This window comes from Pleurodeles waltl, chromosome 4_2 (genome assembly GCF_031143425.1).
Source record: "Pleurodeles waltl isolate 20211129_DDA chromosome 4_2, aPleWal1.hap1.20221129, whole genome shotgun sequence".
In the NCBI taxonomy this organism is placed as follows: Eukaryota; Metazoa; Chordata; class Amphibia; order Caudata; family Salamandridae; genus Pleurodeles; species Pleurodeles waltl.
The window spans coordinates 1,018,030,694-1,018,051,215 of NC_090443.1; the positions used below are offsets into that span (position 1 = coordinate 1,018,030,694).

General features: G+C 49.4%; 2 non-coding genes across 2 annotated transcripts; one reads left to right on the top strand and one right to left on the bottom strand.

Moving 5' to 3' along the window:
• The first annotated feature begins 234 nt into the window (after nt 1–234).
• On the top strand, nt 235–307 carry TRNAR-UCG (transfer RNA arginine (anticodon UCG)). The gene has a single exon. It is a non-coding gene; the product is annotated as a tRNA-Arg (tRNA).
• A 19,747-nt stretch (nt 308–20,054) lies between these two features.
• TRNAE-UUC (transfer RNA glutamic acid (anticodon UUC)) lies at nt 20,055–20,126 on the bottom strand. The gene has a single exon. It is a non-coding gene; the product is annotated as a tRNA-Glu (tRNA).
• Nucleotides 20,127–20,522: the final 396 nt, after the last annotated feature.

Consider the following 20,522-nt stretch of genomic DNA (forward strand, 5'->3'; position numbering starts at 1 on the left):
AAAATAAAAAAACAGAACATTAATAAGGGAGTCGGTACCCAGATGAAGTGCCTCGTCAGACTGTCGAGGAGCTTGTTATATTGGCTTACCTAGGCTGAGCCAAAGAGCTGCTCTGAGGCAGTTTCTGTAAAAATGGGCACAATTCACTGCCTTTAATGCAAGCTGTGCCCCGTCCTTCGAGGGCATGTCTATGTGGAGCCGGGGTGCACAGCACATCAGCATCACCCATGTGGTGACCGCGTGGCCTAATGGATAAGGCGTCTGACTTCGAATCAGAAGATTGAGGGTTCGAGTCCCTTCGTGGTCAGATTCCTTTAGCAGCTCCAGAGAATAAACATTTCAACCTCTTTGTTTTTATAGTAGTCAAGATGCTGCTGGGGACTTGGTGATTCTAAGAAATGAGCACAAAACGTCCTTTAGAAATCCTGCCACACGCTTCAATGCACAAACTTGCTGCAACATTCTACATTGTGAGTTTGTTTTTAAATCACTGCACAGTGCAGCTCAATAAAGCGCTGCATTGTGTCGTCACTAAAGCACTGCACGACACCTCTCACTAAAGCACTGCACTGTGTCCTGCACTAACATACTGCACTGTGTCCTCACTATAACACTGCACAGCGTCCAACACTAAACCACTGCACTGTATCCCTAATAAAGGGCTGCACACGGTCCCTCACTAAAGCACTGCACAATGTCCCTCACTAAAGCACTGCACAGTCCCTCACTAAAGCACTGCACAATGTACCTCACTAAAGCACTGCACAGTCCCTCACTAAACCACTGCACTGTATCCCTAATAAAGGGCTGCACACGGTCCCTCACTAAAGCACTGCACAATGTCCCTCACTGAAGCACTGCACAGTCCCTCACTAAAGCACTGCACAATGTACCTCACTAAAGCACTGCACAGTCCCTCACTAAAGCGCTACACACGTCTCTCACTAAAGCCCTGCACAATGGCCCTCATTAAAGTACTGCACAGGTGTCTCACTAAAGCACTGCACAGTGTCCCTCACTAAAGCACTGCACTGTATCCCTCACTAAATCACTGCACTATGCCCCTCACTAAAGCACTGCACTGTGCACATCACTAAAGCAGTGCATGCAGTGGCTCTCACTGCAGTGCTGTAGGGAAGACAGAGAGCGGTGCTACACAGAGGACAATTGGAGGCCCCCCACAGGCATCACCTGCAGCACGTGCTGCTTCTGTTCCCAGCAGGCGCTGCAGAGAGGGGCTGCAGGCGCTGCACTGATGGGCTGCAGGCGCTGCAATGAGGGATTGGAATTGCTGCACTGAGAGGTTCCAGGCGCTGCACTGAGGGGCTGCAGGTGCTGTATTGAGGGGCTGCAGCCGCTGTACTGAGGAGCTCCAGGCGCTGCACTGAGGGGCTGTAGTCGCTGCACTGAGAGGCTACAGGACCTACAATGAGGGGTTCCAGGCACAGCACTGCACTAAGGGCTACAAGGTGCTGCACTGAGGGGCTTCAGGCGCTGCACTGAAGGGCTGCAAGTGCTGCACTGTGGGGCTGTAGTCGCTGCACTGAGGGGCTGCAGGCGCTGCAAAGAGGGGTTCGAGGCACAGCACTGCACTGAGTGGCTACAGGGTGCTGCACTGAGGGGCTGCAGGTGCTGCACTGAGGTGCTGAAGGCGCTGCACTGAGGGGTTGCAGGTGCTGCACTTAGGGGCTGCAGGCGCTGCACTGAGGGGCTGCAGGCACTGCACTGAGCAGATAACTATATTTGACCCCAGCAGAGGACCCAACCCACTGCTTTTCTTTCCACACTCCTTCAACTGCTGCTCAAGTGAATGCCCCACCTCGGCTCTTATTATTGGGGCAATAAAGTCTTCACTCCGCTTGTGTTTCAGAAATCTTTTTTTTTTTATAAACAATTTTTATTGTTTTAAAGGGGAAGAAAAGGTCTGAGTAGAAGACATATACGACATATAGAGTTCCATCTTCAACCCAAGATCAATATTAACAATTGACAACATTGCGGACCATAAAGCAGACAACAGTTCAGGTCCTCTTACAGCATTCATTTCCATGCTTTTCCTTTGTTCTATGGCAGTAAGTCCATCCATCGTCCCCATATTTTCTCAAATTTCCGAGGGCAGTCCCTGGATTCATAAACCAATTTTTCTTAGTTTGCACACCAATCAACACCTCTTTTCCATTTCCGGAGTGACGGGTCCTCAGGGGAGTTCCTGGCAGCAGCAATGTCTCTTTTGGTGACCAGCATGGCCGTGGCAGCCAGGGCGCGCCTTGCGCTTGTTCCTTCCATCTCCTCCATCACCCCTAGCAGAATTAACTTTGCGGATTTCTGTACCTCTTGTCCCAGGGCCCCTCCCAGTTCCTGGACCACTTTGTCCCAATACGTCTGTATCACTTGGCAGGTCCAGACCATGTGAAAATAATTTGCAGGCTCGCTCGAGCATCGTGGGCACTTGGCAGAGGGGCGGAGCCCCGCCCTGTGCAGTCTAGATGGTGTCAGATACGCTCCGTACAAATAATAGAATTGCACTACGCGAAGTCTAGCCGACACCGCCAGTATCTTAGGTGCCATCAAGGCCTCCCTCCACTCCGCCTCCTCCAGGGCCCCAAGCCATCTGGTTCTAATAGAGCTTAAGTTACCGGGGGCGTTGTTAATTAGCATTTTATAGATTTGAGAGATACCTAGTCCTTCCAGGTTCCCCATAAGCAGTTTGGCCTCAAGTGGATTAAATTCTGGCATGGGACCTGTGGTGGGCAAGTGGACCCTCAGGGCGTGTCTCAGTTGGAGGTATTTGAAGAATTGTGTCTGATTTAGCTGAAGGTCTACCTGCAGGTCTTGAAATGATTTCATAGCTTCCCCTCTCCATACGTCTCCCACCAAGGAAATGCCCAGCAGGTCCCATTATGCGAATCCTTCCAGCGCTGCAGGTGCGTTTAACCATCTCCCCCTCCACAGCAGGGTCTGAAGAGTGACAACAGCGTTCCAGCGGGTATACTGTAGTGCGGCGTGCCACGCCAGAAAAACCACCCTAGTTATTTCTTCCATGTCTCAGGGAAGTGGAGTTCTGTATAGCAAATCAAGAATACGTGGGAAGCCCAGGATCTCCAATTCTATCCGGTAAGCCGGGTCGTCCCATCCCCCGGTGAACCAATCATGGATCACAATCAATTGGGTGGCTAATAATACAGATAGGGGTCTGAGGCACCCAGGCCCCCGTCATTTACCCCTCTTCAGCATTGTTGTGTCGCTACTCGGTGTCTGGCACCCCTTCAGAGGAACCGTCCTGTGACGCTTTCAAGAGTTTTGAACCAGGAGTGCGGGATTGGGAGGGGAAAGTTCTGAAATGTGTATAGGAGCCTAGGCAAGCTCATCATCTTATATAGGGCCACTCGGCCCATCACATTTAGCTGTAGGGTTTGCCATCTCTGCAGGTCTGTTTTGACGAGTGCTAGCAACGGAGATAGGTTTTTGGCCCACGTCATTTCAGGTAGGAGGGACACCCAGATGCCCAGGTATTTAAAGCTGAGCCTGCATAGGGGTATTGTGTCTTGCCAGTCAAAGCAGTCACGTGAACCAGCCAATGGGATCAGAATTGATTTGGTGGAGTTCATCCTGAGCCCCGATGCTTGTTCATAGTGCTGTAAGAGGCAGAGACTTCTCGGGCCTGTTATACTGGGTTCTTCCATGTATAACAGGATGTCATCGGCGTATAGCGCTATCCTGTCTTTTTGGGAGGGGCCCCATTTCCAACCACGATATACTGGGTCTGTCCTGATCATCTGAGCCAAAGGCTCAATGGCCACGGTGAATAGAAGGGGAGATTAGGGGCATCCCTGCCGCGTGCCCCTGTGAACCTCAAAAGTAGAGGAAAAGACCCCGTTGACCTGTACGCAGGCCGTAGGTTTGGTGTATAACGCCTGGACCAGACAGCGGAATCTCGGTCCTAGGCCCGCGCGTCGGAGCACCAAAAAAAGGAACCCCCCAGTCAACCGAGTCAAAGGCCTTTTCGAAGTCAATAAGTAAAAAGGCAAGGTCTCGGGGCAATCGGTGTCGCTCCGCCAGAGCCACGTGTAGTCGACGGATAAAGTGTTGTGTACTGCGGGTTGCCATAAACCCACATTGGTCTGGGTGGATTAGTTGCGGCAGAACCCTCTTGAGATGCGCGGTGAGGATGGAGGCGATGATTTTAATTTCGGTATTGATCAGTGATATCGGTCTATAATCTGCACAGTGTAGCAAGGGGGGTTGGGTTTTTGGGAGCACTACAATCGTGGCGGTGTCTAACTCTCAGGGGAAGGATCCGTCCGTCTCCACTTCTGCAAAGAGGCGCATCAAGTGTGGAGTTAGGTCTTCTCTAAATGCTTTGTAATACTCCAAGGGGAACCCGGCGGGACCCGGTGTCTTCCCCGTAACTAGTGCAGAGATGGCTACCCCAATTTCCTCTGCATTAATAGGTTCTTCTAAGATCTGCATCTCCGCCGCGGGTAACTGCGGAAGGGGGACCACATCCAATAATCGGCGGGCCTGACCTAGGTCAACCCGTGCAGACGCCTGGTACAATGCACGGTAGTATCTGGCAAAGGCGTTTGCTATTTCGGGGTGTCTCACAACAAGGCTCTCTTCCCCGTCATAAATTTTGGGGACAATCCTGGAGGCATGATGGCGGGACACCAGCCAATACAGCATTTTCCCGGTTTTGTCCCCCCACCCATAGATTTTTGCGGTGCTGGCCCTCCACAGGTGTTTCGCAGCCTCCAGGGATTGGTCTCGGATTTCTTCCCAGATTAGGAGGAGTTGTCGCGTCACCCCCTCTCTTGGGTTTGTTGCACTCTCGTTTTCTAGACACATCGCCCGGAGCTACAATTGTGCAATATGCTGGGTTTTGGTGCATTCCTGGTTTCTTATCAGGTTTTTAGCCGTGCCTCGCAACACCGCCTTGCCCGCCACCCATAGAACGCCCGTGGAGGTCACTGACCCTTCATTCAAATGAAAGTATTCTCTTTGTGCCTGTTGCAGTTGCTCAGTGTAGCTTTTATCTTGGACGTACCACGCATTTAGCCACCACATAGGACGGGACCGAGACCGAGCGGGCCCATGATGAACCGGAGCGGTGCGTGGTCAGAAACTCCTCTAGCTAGTATTTCAATATGTGAAAGGGCGGTGCAGTCCGTACTTGGGAGTAGCACCAGGTCTATTCTGGATTGTGAGCCATGGGCCGCTGAAATGTGAGTGAAGTGTCCCCGTCTAGGGTGCCATATCCGCCAGGCATCACAGAGTCCCGTCGCAGAGAGCCATCCAGTGATTCCTGCTGCTGATGTGTGTCTATACGCGGAGAGTGGGCCGGCTACATCTAAGGTCAGGTCTGGGGTTGCGTTGAAGTCGCGCCTAGCATAGTAAGCCCAGGGGGTAAGTCTGAAAGTAGCTTGGTGAGGGCCTGGAGAGTTTTACTGATCAAGGAGGGAGGAGCATAAACACTGATCATGTTGATTGTGGCCCCTTCAACTTTGCCAGTGATGGCCACATAGCGTCCCTGTCTGTCCCTCCATATCTGGATGTTTGTCATGGGGAATGTACGGTGTAGTAGTATGGCTACCCCCCGTGATCCGCGTGTGAACCCTGCATGATATACCCTATCAAACCCCGGCGGGCCAAGAAGGGGCAGTTATCTCCCAGGAGATGTGTCTCCTGCAGCAGGAGTACTTCTGGTCGATATCTATGTATGAAGGCAAACAATGCAGTACGTTTGATCTTTTCAAGGAGACCATTGACGTTCCACGAAATAACCTGTGTCTGATTCATGGGGGTGGGTGATTTTGAAAAATTCTCATAATGGATATCACAGCTCTTCATTATTAGGCCTAGAAACTTCGAACAGCCTGTCTCTTGTCCTTGCCGCCGAGAACCGCGTGTCCCCATTGTGTCGACTATGACTCCATGTCCCCTGCTCTGTGTACTAACTAACAAGCATAAATATAGCGCTAGCATAAAAACCATAACATTGGCCTTGGAAACCAGGCCTAAACTTCCTTGCCCCCCAACTCCCACCCCTCCCCATACTTCCCCCCAGAAGCATCTGTCACCCATATATAGTACCTCACTTCTAGAACTGGTGAGGTGGACCGTTAACTGATAGGGCAGTGGTAGTGGTGGTGGACCCCTCCATGGTGTCGGATCAAGTATAAATACACAGTAAACAGCAAGTAGCTAGAGTTGGCATAGTGTTCATCCTCCCGACAGTCTGGTTCTTTTTAAGAAATGATTCTCGTTTGTGGGATCACAGTACCAGGCTGTGGGATAAGTCTGTGTCCTCCAAGGACCCCAGCTGGGACTGTGTCACACTCTGCAGGTCTTGGCTCCCCGGAGTGTCTTCAGAGTTCTCTAGTGGTCGTGGGCTCCGCAGCTCCACCTCGCGGGTCTCCAAAAGGGATTCTGAGCGGGATCCGCATCGCACACTGCGTCACCGTGAGCGCGTACGCTGGCGTCGGTCGGGTTTTTGCCCCCTTTGGTGATTTGGCAGTGCTTTGGACCTGCCTGTGTGTGCCCAGTGGGATCTCCTCTGTCAGCCAGGTACACGCCGCAGCCGGTTCTTCAAAGAAGTAGGTTTTATTACTGTAGAACACACAGAGTTTTGCCGGAAACAGGAGGCGGTACTGGATGTCCGTTAATCTCAGTTTCTGTTTCACCTCGGTGAATGAGCGACGCTGCTGTTGTACTTCATACGTGTAATCAGGGAAAAGGAAGACCTTCGCTCCATTGCAGAAGGTCCCCTCTGGAGCGCGCTTCCTGCAGCACCACATCTCTGTCTTTAAAATTAAAGAGACAAATTATTACTGGCCTGGGCGGGGAGCCTGGCGGGGGTCTTGACCGCACTGCCCTGTGGGCTCGCTCGATCGCGAACCATGGCGTAAGGCGGTCGGCCAGCATCCAGGAGTGGAACCAGTCCTCCAAACATGTGGCCAGGGATGACTCTGCTGTGGCCTCTGGGAGACCCAGCATACAAAGGTTGTTACGTCTAGACCTGTTCTCCGCATCTTCGGCTCTCCGATGCAGTTCCGACGTGCAAGTAGTCAACGCTGAGACTTGGGCCTTGAGAGCGGTCACATCATCTTCCACTGTGGAAATTCTGGACTCGGCTTCTGTAATTCGGGCCGTGGCATTGCGAAGATCTTCCCGGACCAGGGCCACGTCCACCCTAACTTCTCCTATCTTGGATTCAACGGCCACCTGGGAAGCCTGGATCGCCTGAAGTATCGCCGCTAGTTCACCGGATGTCGTCCGTGGTTCGCCACCTCCACTCGGAGCATGGTCTTCCGTACGGGACCCGGTTGCCCCGTGGTGAACTGGTCTATGCGCGTTTGTGCCATCGTTTACCGCGCTGACTTATCCTTGCCCATGGCATCTGGTCACAGTTCCAGCCCCACAAGAGCTTCAGCGGGCGGGTCACCAGCGCAGCCCGATGAGGCCGTCGCACATTAGATCAGGGCCAGGAGTGATTTCTTTTGGGGTCCAGTTCAAGTTCCGCCACGCCTTTCCATACACCGCGGATCAATCGAACAGCTTCGAGGTCTCAGAAAAGTCACAGCCCTCCATTAGCCAGACTGTCCCCCCTCCGGTGATGGGCTCATTCCAGGAATCGCCCCGCCTGTCAGGATACTTCAATTCGATTTCCTCAGAAGCAGAAGATAACTCCTTAATCCTTCGTGCTGAGTACCCCGGAGGGGGAAAGGGGAATGGGATGGTAGAGAGACTGCCACAGAGATGATGAACGCCAGTACTCAGTCTGCCTCTTCACATCTAAGATTGGATACAGCTCCTGCAAGAGTCACAGTCGCAATTACTAGGGACATACAACATCAGTTTTTCACTTTCTACTCTCAACACTTAATTCTCTTTAATTCTATTATTTCTTCACTCACCCTGAATTCTCTGTAGCCTTGCTTCTCTCTATAAATGATAGCTCTTCTTAAAAAAATGCTTATAACTGATTCTGGAAAAACTTCTCAACCTTTGTTAGAGATTGGTTTTATGTTGCTATATATATATATATAGTTGGTGATAATGCGTTCTTCAAATCAGCTGATGTTATTTAATTTCTCCTGTCTTATTGTGACTTCTGTCAATACTTGTTTATTAAAGCTCGTTTCTCCTTTCTTACTTCGACATTTGTTGATAACTTGTATTTGTAAATGCTTGTTTATTACAGTTAGTTTCTCCTTCCTTACTTCGACATCTGTCGATGACTTGTAGTTGTAAATGCTTGTTTATTTAAGTTTGTTTCTCTTTTAAACTCTATTTTGGTTTATTACCATTGAATTTGTAAATGCTTATTTGTTAACAGTTCGTTTCTCCTTTAAACTTGGCCTTCGTTTATAACCTTGACATTTGTAGTTACTTGCTCTTTTAAAGTTCGTTTTTTCTTTGACTTTAATATCTTAAACAAGAACCTTGTAAACATAAGGTTAATTCATACATTAACTCTGTAGCCTTGCCGACTTCCACGGGAACGGTCTACTATCAAACTCTTCGAATAAACCTTGACAATATTTATCCGTTTTCTGTAATATAATCTTCAAATGTAATTTTACCTCACAGGAGTTTCTGCTCTGAAGCGCGCTCTCTCTCCACACAGCTGATTCCTGTCAGACCTCAGTTGAAGTGCAAGGCTTCCAGCTGGAGAGCTCGTAACCTAGCAACCAACCGATTGCAAGACTAGAACTGTAACTAACCTTCAGGACTCACAGCGGCCATCTTGGATCTTCTCTTCTTGATTCTTCCTTTGAAATAAGCGCAAGATTACTCTGCAAACCTTCTTCCAGTTTGGGCTTTGCTGTCTCCACTGAGGATATCTCTTTGCTTTTCTCATGCACTTCTTTGATTTGACTTGGCAAGTTTGTGTGGTCATGACACCGCCTCCGCCGGTGCTCCAACTCACCCCCCGGGGTGACCTCAGGTCCCAGTCACACACCCGGGCAGAGGGTGAGGGGGGAAGAGAAGATCAGAGGGGGGGGGGAAGAAGGCCAGTCCCTGCGGTTCAGCAGCGTGCCGTCATCCAAGGCCGGGCCCCCACCTCAATGAAAGGGGGAGAGGAGGAGATCACAAGGATGCTTCCCTCCCATCCAGCGGTGCTGGTTCTGTGTCTCGACTCCTGGGTGGCAGCCCCAGCCCACGGCTCACCTCTATTCAGTGTTGCCCATTAATTCAGTCTCCAGCGGCGGCACGACTCCTTCTTTGTCTCGGTAGGCAATGGGCGCGTGTGTGTCTTAGCAGGGCCCCGGGCGATCCCGCGTCCCGCGACGAGGCGCTTATTTATAGCCCGGGACCAGGGCTTTGGCAGCTCCGGACTGTTGATCGGCCCACGTCTGGGCCACGGACCGGAGGAATCCTCACTCTACTCTCTCCCCTGTCTTCTCTGCTCCGGGGGGGGCGATGAGGCCGCAGGTCTCTGCTTTCCCCCGGCTGCTCTCAATGGCAGCCCGCCTCTGACAGTGAGGTGCGCTGCTTCGCCGCACCGAAACCCCGCGGCAGGGTGCGTGGGCGCGTCCGGGCTACCGCCGTGTCCCAGCCCCGGGTAGTCCACTCCTCGGCCTCATCCTCTGACCGCCATCATAGTCGCCGGCGGCCTCGGCAGCAACCCACTCGTGTTTGGGCCAGGTGGGACGGGAAGCTCTCTATTTCTCCCCGGGTGGGGCAGCAGAGCCTCGGGGAGAGCAACAACGATGCCAATGGGAACGGATAGTGTTCCTTGCAGGAGACAGATGACGGAGGGGTCCAGAGCACTATGAAAGTGCGACCACCATTTTGACGCCTTGGCCATGCCCCTCCGTGTTTCAGAAATCTTAATGTGCGCTAATTACCAGTATGTGACGCTGCATCAGCCCCTGAAGGGCCATCTCTGCCCTCAGTCTCTTCACTTTCTCACCCTAAATTTTATGTCAAGACCGGAGGCTCCTATTATGCTTATCTTTTCTTGCTTTAATTCAGCAGCAGCAGTCAACAATAAAACTACAAATTCCATACAGCAAAATAAATAAGCCAATAGGAAGAGAAACATAGTTCATCAAATACAACCAATCAGCAAAGTATACACATATTATGACCTCACTTGACTGCGAACAGCCCTCTTTCCTTGCTGCTCGCAGTCAAGTTAAGTAGTTCTCCGCCTATTTATTTATAATAGTTGGTATTCTATGTTATATGGTTTTAATGACACTTTTATTATAGTTTGCAGGATTTGCGCTGCGCTTTTGTTCGTTTGAGGCTCTGTTTAGACGGCACGTTGCCGCACTGCCTCTAGCCCGCTTCCCCTTGCGCTTCTTGATGGTTAGAAACCGTTCCTCAGATAGTGTCTGCCATTTCCTGATGCTTCTGAGGGTTGATTACATGCTACTTAGTGCGCTCCATGGGACATAGTTAGGCCAGGTTTTTTGCCTTCGTTTCACTCCGTTTTCCTTGTTGGCTCCTCATCGAGTCTCCTGCTTCCTTCTGACAGTGAGGACTCGTTTATCACGCCCTCGTTACCTCCCCTTTCCTCCTCAGCTTTTTCATTCAAGAGCACTCCCTTGAGTTTTTTAACCCTTTTTTGTCTGAATTGTTAGTTACTTTCAACCTCATTTCATTCGAAATGGAAATTGATACCTCTCCTTTAATTCAGGAGGCTCCAGAGGAGGAATCCAACATTAAAGAGGAATTGAATAGTTCTATTCAAGCCTCTGTACAACAGGCAGTGTCTGCCTCAATTAGCAAAATTCCAAAAAATTTAGAAACTTCTATTGTTAACATTAGGTCTAAGACAATGTTGGCTCATTCTACGGGGCAAGGCAGAAAGGGCCCTTTAGCGAATTCAGAACCTAAAAAACATAATGTGGCACTATTGGTTGGTGAGGTTTCCTCACGCAAGGCACAGGATGTGGCTCCTCACAGGCCTCCTTCTAAGGAGGGTAATACTCATGAAAAACAGAAGATTTCAGCCAAATGCACCCCAAAAGCCAAACATATTTCTTCACTTATTTTGGCCTCCTCCATCCCAGATACAGCTATGATTTTGCTAACGTGGACTCAGATGATGATTTATCTGATAATGATAATGGAGGACTTCTATCACCTAATCCAGCAAAGAAATTAAAAATTGCACAACAGGATGATCCCAAACCTAATGTGGTAATGGACTCGGATGGGGTCCCTATGTTCAATCCCACTCATATTCATCATCCCAATTCTACAGAGTGGCTTCCTGCGGATCATGTTGGTGAATATGTATCCTCCAGATTACATTTTACCTTGGACAAACAAACTAGATCAAAATTAAGATCTGAATGCACACATCCTTCTCTCCCTCAAAAAATTACAATCACTCCCTCCACCGACCGAGCACTTGTTACGTTCTTTTCTAAATTTGGCAAGGACGCTCGCAAGGGTGTAGACAAAGCTTGGTCCTCATGTCAGGACAAACATTTGGATGTGGTTGGTCCACGGACTCGTATATTTGATCTGGCAGAATCGGCTAGGCTGGATAACTTTACCATAGACCCTGAAGAATTGTCCCTCTCGGTCCAACGTGACTTTTGTCTGCTGGGTAATGCTAACTCTGCCATCACCCATGAACGCAGGAAGGGATTACTCCTCAAACTGGATCCCAAATTGTTTAACCTTGCTACAGTGGATCCTGGTATCAAAGCGGAAGGTTTGCTGTTTGCCGATTTGTCAAAGAACTGAGTAAATACGTCTCTACTTTTGCGTCACTGGACAAGGCTCAGCAATCCCCGAAGAAAACAGTTTCCCAACTGGTTTTTGTCAGGACTGGCAGAGGAAGGAACCACTTTGCCGGCCGTGGTTACAACAACCAAGGTTCCAGAGGCTCCTACAATAGCTCCTACCAAGAATACAAGCCTCACTTCTACCTGCAAAGAGGCAGAGGTGCCCGTGGCGGAGGCCCCAGAGGTTCCAGGTACTCTGATAAATCAGGTGAGTGTTCATTCTGGCCTTCTTATGCCCAGAGGGGGCTATCTTCGCTCTTTTCTCCCAAAATGGTTGTCAATCACAGCAGACCCTCAGGTTTTAAACACAGATCAAGGTTATGTTATCAAACTCTACTCAGAACCTTTTCAGTCCTCCCCTCCTCATTCACCAAAGTTCTCAAAAGAAATGTTCGATCTAATTGCTTCAGAAGTGCAGTCCCTTCTCCAAAAACAAGCGATCGCTCCTTGTCTTCCTGACTCGTCAGGTTTTACTAGCTCCATCTTTTTAGTTCAAAAGAAAAAAAAAAAGATGCGCCCAGTAATCAATCTCAGGGTATTCAATCAATTTGTAGTGTATCGCCGTTTCAAAATGGAAACGATTCTTCACCTCAGAGATACCCTTCTTCAAAACGACTGGATGGTTCGTTTGGATTTGCAAGACCCCTATCTCTCTGTTCCTATTCATCCAGGTTACAGAAAATGTCTTCAGTTTCAATGGCTAGATCAATTCTTCCATTTCACAGCCCTTCCATTCGGTCTCTCTTCTGCTCCTTGATGTTTTACATGGTTATTGAAGCCGGTAATAGCTCTTCTGAGATCTCAGGGTGTAAGACTCATTATTTACCTGGACTATATACTCTTAATGAACCAGAGTATTCAATCTCTTCAATCCCACATTTCCCTTACCTGCTCCCTTTTAAAGGATATATTTTTCGTTCTCAACAAAGAAAAATCTTTCCTTTCTCCAACTCAACACATAGAATTCCTCAGTTTCCTAATAAATTTGGTTTCTGCCACTCTTCACCTCCCTTCTGCAAAAGTAAAATCTATAAAATCTGAAATTCTTCAGGTTCTGTGAAATTCTTCCCTTTCCCTCAGGTCACTCGTTCGCATAGTAAGTCTTCTCTCTTCTTCTTTCCAAGCCATCTTCCCAGGTCCTTTCCATTATTGGGCTCTCCAGAGGTTAAAAATGTGGCATTTAAGAAAGGGCCTTGCATACTCAGACTCTGTTTCGTTAGATCAGGATTACCGCGTGGAACTTCAATGGTGGCTCTTCCATTTAGATGCCTGGAACGGCAGAACAATTTTTGCATCAGCCCCAGATCTTGTATTAGAATCAGATGCAAGCCTCTCGGGTTGGAGAGCCAGCTGTGGTCCAATATTGACTGGAGGTACATGGTCTTTAGAGGAGTCCAATTTGCATATACATTGTTTAGAGATGCTTGCAGGCTCCTTTGCAATCAGAAGCCTTGCAAAGAACAGAGTTTGCTGCGCTATCCTTCTCAGAATGGACAACATTTCAGCAGTAATATATATAAACCATTTAGGGGGTGCAAAATCCAAACCTCTTGCGAAACTGGCCAAAGCCTTCTGAGAATATTGCCTTTCAAACCAACTTTCGGTTCGTGCAGAGTAACTTCCGGGCAACCTCAATGCCGTAGCGGATTGCCACTCTCGGCATTTCCGGGATTCAAGGGACTGGAAACTCCATCCCGTAATCTTTCATTCCATCCAGGACAAATGGTCCGGTCACTGTCAATAGATCTTTTTGTCTTCCGTCTCAACTCCCAGCTCCCTCAATTTTACAGTTGGCACCCGGATCCATTGGCGCCAGCCTCAGATGCTTTCTCTCAGGACTGGTCTGTTCCCCTAAATTACGACTTGCCCCCCTTTCTCATGATCAACAGGCTACCTGCACAGGTAAGGCATCAAAAGGCAACTCTAGTTCTCATAGCTCCCTTCTGGCAGTCCCAGGTTCATGGTGTGAAGTTTGGTCTGGCTGTGGCATCTGGTTCCACGGTCAGCAGCTAGTCAGTGAAGTGGACCTCACTGGCTTGGTGGTTTCTTGAGGTTGCAGAGTGATGCCTTCACTCTGGAGGGAGATCGTTGGTGAGTTTTGAAGAGTGGAGGTCCTCTGGGTGTTTTTAGAGTCCGTTCTGTGTCCACGCAACCACTCAGCAGTGATTGTCGAGTCCTGGGTGCAGCAGGCAGGGTTTTGTGCCTTTTCTTTGTGCAGCAGGTCTTCAGTTCTCATGCCTTGAGTCTTCTTTGTTGCTGGTCTTCTTGAGTCCTTAGAGTATGGTTTCTTGGTCTAAGGATGCTCACTAAATACTGTATTTAGTGGGCGTGTTAGGGAGAACCCGGCAGTGACCAGTGGGTCACCTACCTTTGGGTGGCTACACCCACTAAGTGACCACTTCCTGTGGGCAGAGGTCACTTCCATACACCTGATTGGCTATTTTCCTTCCATCCAAGATGGAGGAAAATGAAATAGAGAGTCCACCTCCCATGCAACACCTTAGGGGTGATTGGATGCTAGGTAGGGCCACTCCTCCTGTCCTTTGTTTGATTTTCCACCATTGCTGCTGCCAAAAGTGGGAGTTTGCAAAAGGGGCAGCCATCTGCTGCTTGCAGCAGGCCTGGAGGTCAAGTTTCAAAGGTGGTAAGTCCTTTGTAGCTCGCCAGCAGTGTACATTCCTGAGGGAGAGGGTTTTAGCATCTCCACCCAGGAAGGGCTCTGTTCTGAATCCCAGAGAGAAGGATCTCTCACCCCAGGGATGCAGATTTGAGTCTGGAGGTGGCAGGCTTGATAAGACCGGCTAGCAACCATGCCAGGGTAGTTAGCTTTTACAGGGAGCACCTCTAAGGTCACTCCTGGGTACATGTGGTTAATCAATCCAATACTGGTACCAGTTTGGATTTATCATTCTGAGTTGTTTGAGACCAAACAACCCAGGGTTCAGAGTGAACATCATGTAGCTGTGAAACTCATATTGACCAGTGTCCAGCTCGTGCATTTAAAATGGCTGCTCTGTTCACTCACTGTGTCCCAGGTTTGGAAAGGACACAGTGGGGGCATATCACTCATGCAGCTATGCCCTCACTGTAGGAGGCTGGACTGGCTTGTAGTGAGTACCAAGGGGTACTTGCACCTTGCACCAGGCCCAGTTATCCCTTATTAGTGTATAGGGTGTCTAGCAGCTTAGGCTGATAGATAATGGTAGCTTAGCAGAGCAGCTTAGGCTGAACTAGGAGACGTGTGAAGCTACTACAGTACCACTTAGTGTCATATGCACAATATCATAAGAAAACACAATACACAGTTATACTAAAAATAAAGGTACTTTATTTTTATGACAATATGCCAAAGTATCTTAGAGTGTACCCTCAGTGAGAGGATAGGAAATATACACAAGATATATATACACAATAGCAAAAATATGCAGTATAGTCTTAGAAAACAGTGCAAACAATGTATAGTTACAATAGGATGCAATGGGGAAACATAGGGATAGGGGCAACACAAACCATATACTCCAAAAGTGGAATGCGAACCACGAATGGACCCCAAACCTATGTGACCTTGTAGAGGGTCGCTGGGACTATTAGAAAATAGTGAGAGTTAGAAAAATAACCCTCCCCAAGACCCTGAAAAGTGAGTGCAAAGTGCACTAAAGTTCCCCTAGGGACAAAATAGTCGTGTTAGAGGAATAATGCAGGAAAGACACAAACCAGCAATGCAACAACTGTGGATTTCCAATCTAGGGTACCTGTGGAACAAGGGGACCAAGTCCAAAAGTCACAAGCAAGTCGGAGATGGGCAGATGCCCAGGAAATGCCAGCTGCGGGTGCAAAGAAGCTTCGACTGGACAGAAGAAGCTGAGGTTTCTGCAGGAACGAAAAGGGCTAGAGACTTCCCCTTTGGTGGACGGATTCCTCTCGCCTTGGAGAGTCGTGCAGAAGTGTTTTCCCGCCGGAAGGACGCCAACAAGCCTTGCTACACGCAAATCGTGCGTTTGGCGTTTTTGGACGCTGCTGGGGCCCAGGAGGGATCAGGAGATCGCAAATTGGACCTGCAGAGAGAGGGGACGTTGAGCAAGACAAAGAGCCCTCACTGAAGCAGGTAGCACCCGGAGAAGTGCCAGAAACAGGCACTACGAGGATGCGTGAAACGGTGCTTGCCGAAGTTGCACAAAGGAGTCCCACGTCGCCGGAGACCAACTTAGAAAGTCATGCAATGCAGGTTAGAGTGCCGTAGACCCAGGCTTGGCTGTGCACAAAGGATTTCCGCCGGAAGTGCACAGGGGCCGGAGCAGCTGCAAAGTCGCGGTTCCCAGCAATGCAGCCCAGCGAGGTGAGGCAAAGACTTACCTCCACCAAACTTGGGCTGAAGAGTCACTGGACTGTGGGGGTCACTTGGACAGCATTGCTGGATTCGAGGGACCTCGCTCGTCGTGCTGAGAGGAGACCCAAGGGACCGGTAATGCAGCTTTTTGGTGCCTGCGGTTGCAGGGGGAAGATTCCGTCGACCCACGGGAGATTTCTTCGGAGCTTCTGGTGCAGAGAGGAGGCAGGCTACCCCCACAGCATGCACAAGCAGGAAAACAGTCGAAAAGGCGGCAGGATCAGCGTTACAGAGTTGCAGTAGTCGTCTTTGCTACTATGTTGCAGGTTTGCAGGCTTCCAGCGCAGTCAGCGGTCGTTTCCTTATCAGAAGGTGAAGAGAGAGATGCAGAGGAACTCGGCTGAGCTCATGCATTCGTTATCTAAAGTTTCCCCAGAGACAGAGACCCTAAATAGCCAGAAAAGAGGGTTTGGCTACCTAGGAGAGAGGAAAGGCTACTAACACCTGAAGGAGCCTATCACAAGGAGTCTCTGACGTCACCTGGTGGCACTGGCCACTCAGAGCAGTCCAGTGTGCCAGCAGCACCTCTGTTTCCAAGATGGCAGAGGTCTGGAGCACACTGGAGGAGCTCTGGACACCTCCCAGGGGAGGTGCAGGTCAGGGGAGTGGTCACTCCCCTTTCCTTTGTCCAGTTTCGCGCCAGAGCAGGGGCTAAGGGGTCCCTGAACCGGTGTAGACTGGCTTATGCAGAATTGGGCACATCTGTGCCCAATAAAGCATTTCCAGAGGCTGGGGGAGGCTACTCCTCCCCTGCCTTCACACCATTTTCCAAAGGGAGAGGGTGTCACACCCTCTCTCAGAGGAAGTTCTTTGTTCTGCCATCCTGGGCCAGGCCTGGCTGGACCCCAGGAGGGCAGCTGCCTGTCTGAGGGGTTGGCAGCAGCAGCAGCTGCAGTGAAACCCCAGGAAGGGCAGTTTGGCAGTACCAGGGTCTGTGCTACAGACCACTGGGATCATGGGATTGTGCCAACTATGCCAGGATGGTATAGAGGGGGCAATTCCATGATCATAGACATGTTACATGGCCATATTCGGAGTTACCATGGTGAAGCTACATATAGGTAGTGACCTATATGTAGTGCACGCGTGTAATGGTGTCCCCGCACTCACAAAGTTCAGGGAATTGGCTCTGAACAATGTGGGGGCACCTTGGCTAGTGCCAGGGTGCCCTCACACTAAGTAACTTTGCACCTAACCTTTACCAGGTAAAGGTTAGACATATAGGTGACTTATAAGTTACTTAAGTGCAGTGTAAAATGGCTGTGAAATAACGTGGATGTTATTTCACTCAGGCTGCAGTGGCAGGCCTGTGTAAGAATTGTCAGAGCTCCCTATGGGTGGCAAAAGAAATGCTGCAGCCCATAGGGATCTCCTGGAACCCCAATACTCTGGGTACCTCAGTACCATATACTAGGGAATTATAAGGGTGTTCCAGTAAGCCAATGTAAATTGGTAAAATTGGTCACTAGCCTGTTAGTGACAATTTGAAAGTAATGAGAGTTAGCAGAGCCTCAGTGAGACAGTTAGGCACCACACAGGGAACATATACATGCACGCCTATGAGCACTGGGGCCCTGTGTGACAGGGTCCCAGTGACACATACATATAGGCCACAAACCTATGAGCACTGGGGCCCTGACCAGCAGGATCCCAGTGACACATAACAAACATACTGAAAACATAGTGTTTTCACTATGAGCACTGAGGCCTGGTTATCAGGATCCCAGTGAGACAGTGAAAACAGTGACAAACACCCTGACATACACTCACAAACAGGCCAAAAGTGGGGGTAACAAGGCTAGAAAGAGGCTACCTTCTCACACTCACATACATCATAGTGCACCCTGCCTTAGGGCTGGAAGGACTGCCAAAGGGGTGTCTTACCTATAGCGCATGCAGTGTATATTGGACAGGGCACACAGGCAGTGTGCCATGTCGAGTTTTTGTTTTAGGTTTGCGTCAAAGCACTCAGCCTACAATGATAGAGATGGGTAGATCTGGATGCCTGGCCCTAGAGGGTGGCTCAACGACTGCTGCTGCCCTCAGGGACCTACCCTTAGTACCACATGCCCTGGGTGCCTAAGTAGCATTTATTAGGGACTTATAGTGGCAGCTAAAGGTGTTGCCAGTAGTGCCAATGCCTCACAACAGCTCAGGGAAAGAGATCTGACCCAGGGAACCTGGTTAGCAGGGGCCCTGGGTACTAACAACTTTTTGGCTACATCACATACCAGGCAAAAAATGGGGTCTAGCCATGTCTGTTCAGTGGTAAAACACACAGAAGCATCAGTAACATGCATGAGTGGGAAGGAAACAGCCCAAAAAAGATACAACAGAGAGTTAGGGAGAGAGAAATACAAAAAGAGGCAAAGAGAAAATAAACCACTGAGACTGAAAAGAAGAATAAAGATTGACAGAGAAAAGGATGAGAATAATACAGGCTCAGGATGAAACAGAGAGACCAAACGGGTAAACAGAGGTGTGCGGAGGACGCCAAACTGCACTTGTGATTTTGTTCAAACGCAACGAGGCGCCCAAGTTTGAAAGGACATAAAACCGTCAGGTACTAAGGACATTTTTCCAAACCTTAACCTCTCAGTCCTCAAGGAGGCCTGGGAAAGTAAGGGATTGTGTGGAGAGGCAATGAGGACATATAGCGCCTGCAGGCCCTTTCTTTCTAGTACAGCGCTTGTGTGGGCTGTGAACAGTGGCCAGGGATGCTCTGAGCCGGGGTGAACAGCACTGCAGCACCTGCCAAATGGTGCCCACCTGACCTACTGGACAAAGAGTCTGACTGTGGATCAGAAAGTTGAGGGTCCAAGTCCCTTTGTGGTTGGGTGTTTTATCAACTGCTGAAAAAGCGCTTTTTTCATTAAGCGACACGTAGGCCGCAGGTGAGGCGTGTATTTCTGCAGCACACTCAGAAAGAGGAAATGCCTCAGAGGATTGTTTTGCCCAGTACGGTGTCCCTTCCTGCACAAAAACAATCCTGCTTACAGCGCAGGCACCTGGCGCTCAGCAGCACATTGTGCGCTGGGAAAAGCCAGAAATGCGCCTCCAATATTAAGAACGGCGCATTCCCGCCCTTCCCCATCACGCAGCACTGCAAGGTGACTGGCGGCTCCGCGTGACGCGATGATAACTAGGCCCAGAATCTAAAGCTGCAAAAGACAAATTTTTTACATAAACATGTCTCTTTTTTTGACAAACACATTTTCTCAGCTCAGACATTGAGTCCATCTAATGTAATTGAGAAATCCCGGGAAATAAAGCCGGATAAAATGCGCACCCTACATAGTGATGGACGATTTGCTCACTCAAGGATGAGAGACTGTGGCCCGTAATTATACTTTTTTGCGCCGCATTTGCGTCGTTTTTTGACGCAAAAACGGCGCAAACTTGCAAAATACCATTGTATTTTGTAGGTTTGCGCCGTTTTGCGTCAAAAAGAGGCGCAAATGCGGCGCTAAAAAAAGTATAAATACGGGCCTGTATGTGTAAACCAGCGTAAAAGGCACAAACCGCGCTCCTATCCACAAACATCAAGCAAGGGGTCTGAAAACACTTATTTTATCAACCTTTGGAAATATAAAGAAAAGAAAACGTTGAGCATCGCCGTTTCGCACAGAGAGTGAAAGTTACAGGTTTTGTGACAAACCGGGGCGGCCCCCCCAAATCACAGCCTCGTGGCAGCAGCGGGGTCACGTGCGAAGGTTCCTTTAAAATGAAACTCATCTCAGTGAGGATTTTATCACCGTTTTTGTATCAGCAAAATGTTATGGACACTTAGGGGACATCGTCCGGCTTTAATCCCTCACGATGTGACAGAAAGTAGGATCGCAATAAATGAATAATTATCACAAATGTATAGAACAAAAAACACAGGAAAAACCAAATACATGAAAAAAAAAGACACCTTCCCATACCGGGAGTCGAACCCGGGCCGCCTGGGTGAAAACCAGGAATCCTAACCGCTAGACCATATGGGAGCGCATGAGTATGATGCTAGACTCAGCATATCTGAGAACTGACCTTCCTGTTGCGACTACAGAACTGCTGCAGCAGATGGTATATGTGTGGGGAAAAGAAACAACAAAGAAACATGACCCCAATATGTGTACAAACACATAATAAAGAATAAACCCAAGTCAGGATTACTCCCTGCCCTGATCTTCCCACCTTTCTGCACTAGGGACCATGTACCACAGCTGGGAAACTGCACCAAGGACCATGCACCACAGCTGGGAGACTGCACCAGTGCACCAGGGACCATGCACCACAGCTGGGAGACATCACCAGGCACCATGCACCACAGCTGGGAGACTGCACCATTGCACCAGGGAGCATGCACCACAGCTGGGAGACATCACCAGGGACCATGCACT